This window comes from Phalangium opilio, unplaced genomic scaffold (genome assembly GCF_054372755.1).
Source record: "Phalangium opilio isolate 3A_F unplaced genomic scaffold, DU_Popi_V2 ptg000046l_1, whole genome shotgun sequence".
NCBI lineage: Eukaryota > Metazoa > Arthropoda > Arachnida > Opiliones > Phalangiidae > Phalangium > Phalangium opilio.
Genome location: NW_028324169.1, coordinates 116,234 through 123,697, shown reverse-complemented (window position 1 = coordinate 123,697; position 7,464 = coordinate 116,234). Strand labels below are relative to the sequence as shown.

Sequence of the window (7,464 nt, the reverse complement as noted above, 5' to 3'; positions counted from 1 at the left end):
CTAACTTATTCTACATTCAAGGAAGAAATTAACACTTGAATATCGCTTATAAATCTTCAAACTTTTAATAGAGAATAGTAAGCCGCGATACCCGCGGGCAGCGCAGGGGGGATGAATTTTTTTCCCCCATCCTCGATACCCGCGCAGGGTGGGTCAAATTTTTTTGGCCCCCCGGTACTTTTTGCCCCCTTCAATTCCGCCCCCGGAGGGGGTGGTACTTTTTGTTCCCCCTCACTGACTTTCACCGTCTCTTTATTTCGCTGACTTTCACCATCTCTTTATTTCGTCGTCTCTTTACCCCCGCTCCATTCCCGTCTCTCTCTTTACCCCAGCTCCTTTCCCGCCACTGTATTTTTTTTTACGCCGCCCCTCTCTCTCTCACTTTCTCTTTCGCCCCGAGCTCCATACCGGCGAAAGCGCTGTCAATGCGGGGGATCTTTTACCATCTCTCTCTCTCTAGCGCGCAATCTGGTCTCTCCCGCGTATTACTGAATTCCTCCTCTCTAGCTAGGTTCCCGTGTACGAGCATGCGCGCGATCTCTCGCCTTTGGTCAACTCCGTACTGAAATGTACTTTCCCTCTCTCTAGTAAATCTCTCCCTCTGATACATGTACAGGGGGTTTCGATCTCTAGTAAATCTCTCTCTCGTTTTTTTTAAAGCGGGGCTATATTGCGTTACTCTTTGTATGTATCAAGCAAGAAGCATTGAATAATTTTACCATGTTTTTATTTATATATTTACACAAAGTATTTGTTCGAGTAAAGTATTAATATATATTTACAAATATTAAAGGCCGGTCTGTAAATGCACATCATCTACTACAGCTCTAAAAAAGCGTTTTTGCCTCTGCCGGTCTAGGGCTCTCTCGTGGTCATTTACCCGTCTGTATTGGAAATACTCTGTGATAACGATAATGAGACTAAAAATAGAAAGAAAAGATATTAGGGATCCGTCTTTAAAATACTAATGCTAATTAACTTACGAGCACGAGCGAGATGTGTTAACGTAAACCGGCATTTCGTTTCCGGGAACGGGTGTGATGTCAACGAATGGCATGAGCCGAGAACTCAATTCCCGGAAGACGACATCTTCCTCGCGGAGATCAAAGCCATGATTGAGATTCTCCGCGCGAATCCTCACTAAAGTCCTATGGACATCAGCAAGGATCCTATAAAAACGTTTAGGGTGAATATAGACATTAAAGTTTTTAAAAAATATAGAGACCTTACCTGAAGAGACTGCAATCATTTGGCGGGTGTTCATTTACTCTCGGCGGGTTTTCCTGGGGTTGAGGAGGCGGTGGGGGTTGAGGAGGCGGTGGTGATTGAGGAGGCGGGGGCGGCTGATTCTCAACCAGATGTCGTTCGTGAAACTGTTGCCTCGGGTCGCCGTTGTCCGAATATAGAAGTACATCGTCGATGTGACTGTACGCCCTATTAAGTTCAAAAGTTAGTCTCTCCGTAATTTCAGAAAAAAAACAGTATGCTCACATGATAATGGTGGATGATGTTCTGTCCGAAGCTAAAGAGAGAATGATTTTAGTATTGGGAAACTTTCCGTATTTATAATATAGAGAGGGAACCGTTTAAACCTAGACTCTCTTTACCCCCCCCCTTACAATATACAAAAACTGTTTCTTACCTTTGGGGGCTAGGGGCGGGAAATTTAATAGCCCTCCGAGGCGCGGATATGTAGGTTAACGGAAAAGCCCTAGGTCTACCATCTGTTGGGCCAGTACCCCGTAGGCGACTTTGTCGAGGAACAGTTTCATTCTCGGTATGTCGAGCATGATTGCCATCCTAATGGACGTTTCATCAATCACGCCAGCGCCATCATCCGACCCTTCGGCCTCTCTGTATATCCTGGCTCTCCTTTTAAAAAATTTCACGATGGCCGTATTGAGACTGTAAAGAAAAAAGATATTAGAGATGGTCTTAAAAATGAAAAACTAAATAACTTACGAGCCAGAATAACAATTTGCTATGTTTAAGGGCTGTTCCTCTCCAATAGGTTCTACTGGGAATATCATAAACTCCAGCAGTGCCTGACCTAGGGCCTCGTTAACATAATTAGTTTCAACCCTAATCTCTTCGTCGGTGGTCGTAGTATCTTCAGCGGTTGAAGAGTGGATCTGGGCTAAGATCCTGCTCAAATTTTACGGGAGAAATATAGCTACTAAAAATAGGAGAAAACATGGAATGTTTACCGTTGGATATTACAATCCAAAGAGGCTACAACTTCATCATCCTCCTCAGGAAGGGCTTCCCCATCCTCCCCCTCTTCCCCATCCTCTAGTTCCGCTAAGGGAAATGGTTCTTCTTCTAGAGGTTCAACTGGTGAGGGCGGATTGAGAAAGTCGAACACCTCATCACCAGGAAGTATTGGATTGGGTACCCTAAAAACCAAAAAAACTTAGTCTATGATTTCAGGAGAAAAAACATTATACTCACATGTCGAAAGTTTGGTATCGTCAGGTTTAAAGTTATTCGTCAGTGTTTAGGTTGAGAGTGATTTTTGTATTGGGTAAATTTTCATATTTATAGTATAGAGAATCCGGGTTGTAATGACGCTAAATCACGGACCCTCTAGATTATTATGTCCTTAACAATATACAAAACCTAAGATTACACGTAATAGAGCTCACCCAGGATGTAAAGTTTTTACATAATCATGTCTAGACTTGCTAGAAAAATTAGGCCTCTATGGTTCTTAACTAAAAAATGATTTTATTGTTCAGCATATATCACAGTTAAATTTATCCCAACCTACAAAAAAACACGTGCCCAGACTTGGCGCCCCTTGCTAGAAAAAATGGGCCTCTACGCTTTAAATTAAAAAATGAATTTATTGTTCAACATATTACCGTTAAGTTTCGCACGAAACTGGCCTAGGATGTTTTCCCTAACCTACATCGTGTCTAGACTCGAATGTCTATTCAACAATACCATGAAAGAGGTCATATGGTAACTATAACTAAAATGCTTTAAGTGTGCCAAGGTTACATCATTTCGGTTTAATTAGAAATGGGGCCCAATCGTCTCTGTTCCTTAACAACAAACCCCAACTAACGGATCCTTGCAAAACGTGTTCAAACACGTTCGCTCTCTTTGCTAGAAAAAAATAGGCCTCTTCGCTTTTAACTAAAAATGATTTTATTGTCCATCATATTACAGTTAAGGTCACACGAAACTGACCTTTTCCCAACCTACATCGTGCCTAGGCTTACCTCTCTCTCTCTCTCTCTCTCTCTCTCGTGGCTAGAAAAAAATAAGCCTCTGGTTTAGCGTATACCGTTATAATCAAATATCCTGATAAAAGGACAAAAATTACGTTTTAAAAATATTTATTTCATTAAAAATTTACACCAGGCCAAAAAGACTAACGACATTTAAACGCTTCTTTAAATAAGAAGTTTGAGACAATAATATATTGAATATATTATACGATTGAAAATCAAAACTTATTGCGCGTTCCTTTAGTCTACCTTCGAAATCCATTAATATTTTATACGGCGAAACGTACAAGCTAAAATATGATAAAACACGGTCAAAATTAATATGATCTTCGATTTCGTCAAAAGAAAAGAACTCTCCATAATCTATTTCTAGTATTTTATATATGGTAATAAGCTCAGTGCAAATCAAGTCGCATAGCAATAAATAAAACTGTTCATTCGCAACCAGTTTTTTCATGTGGTCATTGATATAAGGCATTAGACGATTTAACTCGCTAGCTTCTGAGGCGTTCAACGTGAATTCATGAGTCTTTCCGCCCGTGATATTGGTTTCCAGCTTTAGACTGTTGAAGGTGGCGTGAGCGGACGTCGAAGATACTGGAGTATCGGCTAAAATAGCGTCGTATGATGTGTGTTCTTCGCAGCTAGTCCAACCGCTAAGCGGACCAATTTTGGATGCAAAAGCTTGCCAAGTGTCAACATCAAAGCGAAACGTAGAAAAATCTGGTTCTTTCATGCATATTCTAATCTCTATATTGAGATCAGGTGTGAATCCGAAAGATAGAAATACTTGTCCTAAATGAAATCTCGAGTTGATTTTACGAGGTTTCGATGGGAGTTTCCGTTTACGAAAATTATCAACTTCCATTCTTATCTAAAGAAAGCATCCGGTGTTATTACCAAACGAACGCCCAAAAACTGTTACGTAAATTTAACTTACATTTTAAGCGACTTTCTCACTCGAAGGTCTAGCTCAAAGTGAATTTCTACCCTTGGCTTACAAGCCTTCATTCTTTAAGGAGGGGGAGGGGGTGGTTAGTTCCAGTTAAAATCTGGCCTCTTTCAGTAGACTAGAAGGTGAACGTGCCTGGGCAAAGACGGACGAAGAGGAGTTCAGTTTTTGGTGTGATGGGTGAGATGGGTGGGGGGCTGGTTCTAGTTTAGTTCCAGTTAAAGTTTAGTTTTTGGGGTGGGGGTGGAATGGGTATGGGGGGGGCTTGTTATAGTTTGGTTCCAGTTTGAGTAAAATCGGGCCTCTTTCAACGTGTCTGGGCAAAGACGGGTGAAGATGAGTTTTTGTTCTACTTAGAGTATGGCCTCTATCGGAGGGAGGGCGGGGAGTGTATCTAAAACCTTACGTTCTCGCCGGAACTTTTTCTTTCCGTTACGTACAGCATGGGGGGAGGGTAAAGAGAGGGCTAAGGCCTATATAAGACAATATGTCGAGCATGCAAAACTCATTCTCTACTTCAGAGTTATAAAGTCAAGACGGAAAGCATTTATTACTAGTCTCGCTTTTAAGATAAGGTCTTAGAAAGCTTGCCCGGACGCGTCTCTTCTACGATTTGAAAGGTAACGTATTTTTTTTTCTTTTTTCTTTTTCACGGGGACAGCATTTAACGTAAGTTTTTTTTTACTATAAAAACGCGTCAAGATGGACCAAGAATCTATTTTATTCGAGGTCGAGGAGCTGGCTGTCTTACGACCATGGCCCCTTAAGAAGATTTACGCCTTTTTCTTTAATTTATGTACATTACTCAAACTTAACCCAGCTAAACTTAACCTAGCTGCAGTCGGGGAAATTTTACCGGCGTTTTTATCTAATAGAGGATACGCTATTCTCGAAACATTTACCGACATATTTAAATATATGTTAAGCGTACCGCGCGAGCCTGAACAATGCCGCGACATTAAAGAGTTGGAAACATTCTACAATAATTTGCCTTTAGCGTGTAGTGAGCTATATATGGCTCGTTTCGAACAAAGGGCATTTGAAATAGGTCAACGCGATATAGACGATATACGGGCTGAAAATCTACTCATTGACGGGCATGATGAAAGTATGATTAAGGCTTTAAACAATTTTGAAGATTCGCTTGTTCGGGATTTTGAATCTTCCAGAAATGATCGTATAGTTTCAGACTTTTTCAATTTTGAAGATTCACTAGTGCGGGAATTTGAATCTTCACAGAATGACCGTCTAGTTGCCGACTTTTTAAACGCTAATCCCGAGCTGGGTTTCGCCTCTCAAAACGATTTCGCCTCTATAGATTTTTCGGGTCTTAGTAATTTCCCTGATCAATCAGGTGGCGGGGCGAGGGAAGCAGTTATGACTCCAATAGATTCTCTACCCCACTGTGAAATTACGGGTCAAAGGGTACAAATGTACCCTAGATTTAACCTAACTGGTCTCGAAATCACTGTAAGAATAACTAATAATTTGGTTGAGGGCTTAGCCAATATTGTCCAAGCCGTTCTTAATAGGCTAGCCCCATCTGATATGATACAGATAACGGCCGAGAGTTTAAGCTTGCCAAACCGGGGCGAGATATCACTCTCGTTTCGTAGAGCCGATCAATTGGACTCTAAATCTGTTTTAGATGAGATAGAGTCAGTTTTATACGACGATGAGTTTGAAAGATTCTTTTTGGGACCCATCGTCTTAAAATTTCACGTGGTGAGAATCCCGGTTGAAGGTTTTGGCCGAGCTGCTCCCAAAGGAGTGCGGTCCTTTGATATCTTTTCTCGCGACTCCCGAGGAATTATCAGGATAGTGAACAATGATAATCTGTGTTTGCCACGCGCGCTTTCCGTGGCAATTGCGCATTCGGAACATAAGAGAAATCCGACTAATATCGCGCTTAAAAACAAATTTAAATCGATTTCGTACACGCGAGCGGATCGAGGCGATACGGCTTCTCAACGAGATGCCGCTATAGAGCTTTGCCGTAAAGCAAAAGTTAATTCAAAAGACTGCGGCAAAGTAGAATCTATACAAAAATTTAAAGCCGAATTAGCGCAATATAGTATATTAATATATATTTTTAAAAATAATTTGCCCGAGTTGATTTTGGGGGAAATCAACATTGACGACAATAGACCTCGTTTGATATTAATTAATCAAAACAGGCATTACAACGTCGTCACGTCCTTAAGACCTTTATTCGGGATGGACCATTACTGTGAAAATTGTCTGGTAGGATTTAGAAACAAGAGAGATCATAGTTGCAATCTTTATTGTTACAATTGCTTACGAGATCAAACTTGTACGGGTGCTGACCGAGCGTGTGATAAATGTCTCAAGGTTTTCAAAGGAGATGAATGCTTTAATTATCATAAACAAGATGGTGTAGACGGGAAGAGTATCTGCGCGCAACTATTTCATTGCAAACAATGTTTCACGCAAATAAATTTATTTAAGCGTAAAAATCAACTCCATACGTGCGGTGAAATTTATTGTTCTATCTGCAGTAGATACACGCCCAGTCCGCACTATTGTTACGTTCAGGTAATTAAAGAAGAACCTCCTAAAGTTCGCCAAGCTAAGAAACAGAAAGTTGCCCCTGATATGCTTTACATTTTCTATGACTTTGAAGCGATTCAGATATTAGAATCCGAGGAAAAAAAAGGGGCGTTAGTCCACCAGGCCATTCTCTGCGTGTCAGAGATGGTCTGCGAAAGTTGTATTGACGTGCCCGAGGCAGCTTTCGTCTGCGCGAAATGTGGGTCACTCGGACCAAGACAGAGAGTTTTTGAAGGGGCAAAGCCGGTGTCGAATTTTTTAGCTTTTCTAAGAACATTAGCCTCTGTCAAGAAGGTGATTCTATTGGCCCATAATGCTAGCGGCTACGATAATCAGTTTCTATTACGAGAGATTATGGCTCTAGGCGAAGAATTTAAACCTAACTGTATAATTAACGGCACTAAAATTATAAATTTAACTGTCTTTAATTTAAATTTCCTTGACTCTTTCAATTTTATCTCCGTACCACTCTCTAAATTCGCCGACACTTTCGGGTTACAAGACGCTACAAAGGGTTATTTCCCTCATTTTTTATTTAACGTTGTGAAGGATCACGTCTTCGATCTTAATAATCAATTAGCAACAAATTATGTCTTAGAAGACCAAATGCCACCACCCGAGGCTTACGGGTCGGAAAATTTAACCTCCAAAAATCTCAAAGAGTTTATGGCGTGGTACGATAAGCAAATTGAGGAGAAAAAAGGC

At 40.9% G+C, this 7,464-nt stretch overlaps 1 long non-coding RNA gene across 1 annotated transcript; it reads right to left on the bottom strand.

Annotated features, from left to right (window-relative positions):
• Positions 1-625: 625 nt before the first annotated feature.
• Positions 626-2,621, bottom strand: LOC149674111 (uncharacterized). Its single transcript, XR_016366738.1, has 3 exons — positions 1,231-2,621; positions 984-1,169; positions 626-920 (listed from the first exon to the last, which is right to left on the bottom strand). It is a non-coding gene; the product is annotated as an uncharacterized LOC149674111 (long non-coding RNA).
• Between the last annotated feature and the right edge of the window lie 4,843 nt (positions 2,622-7,464).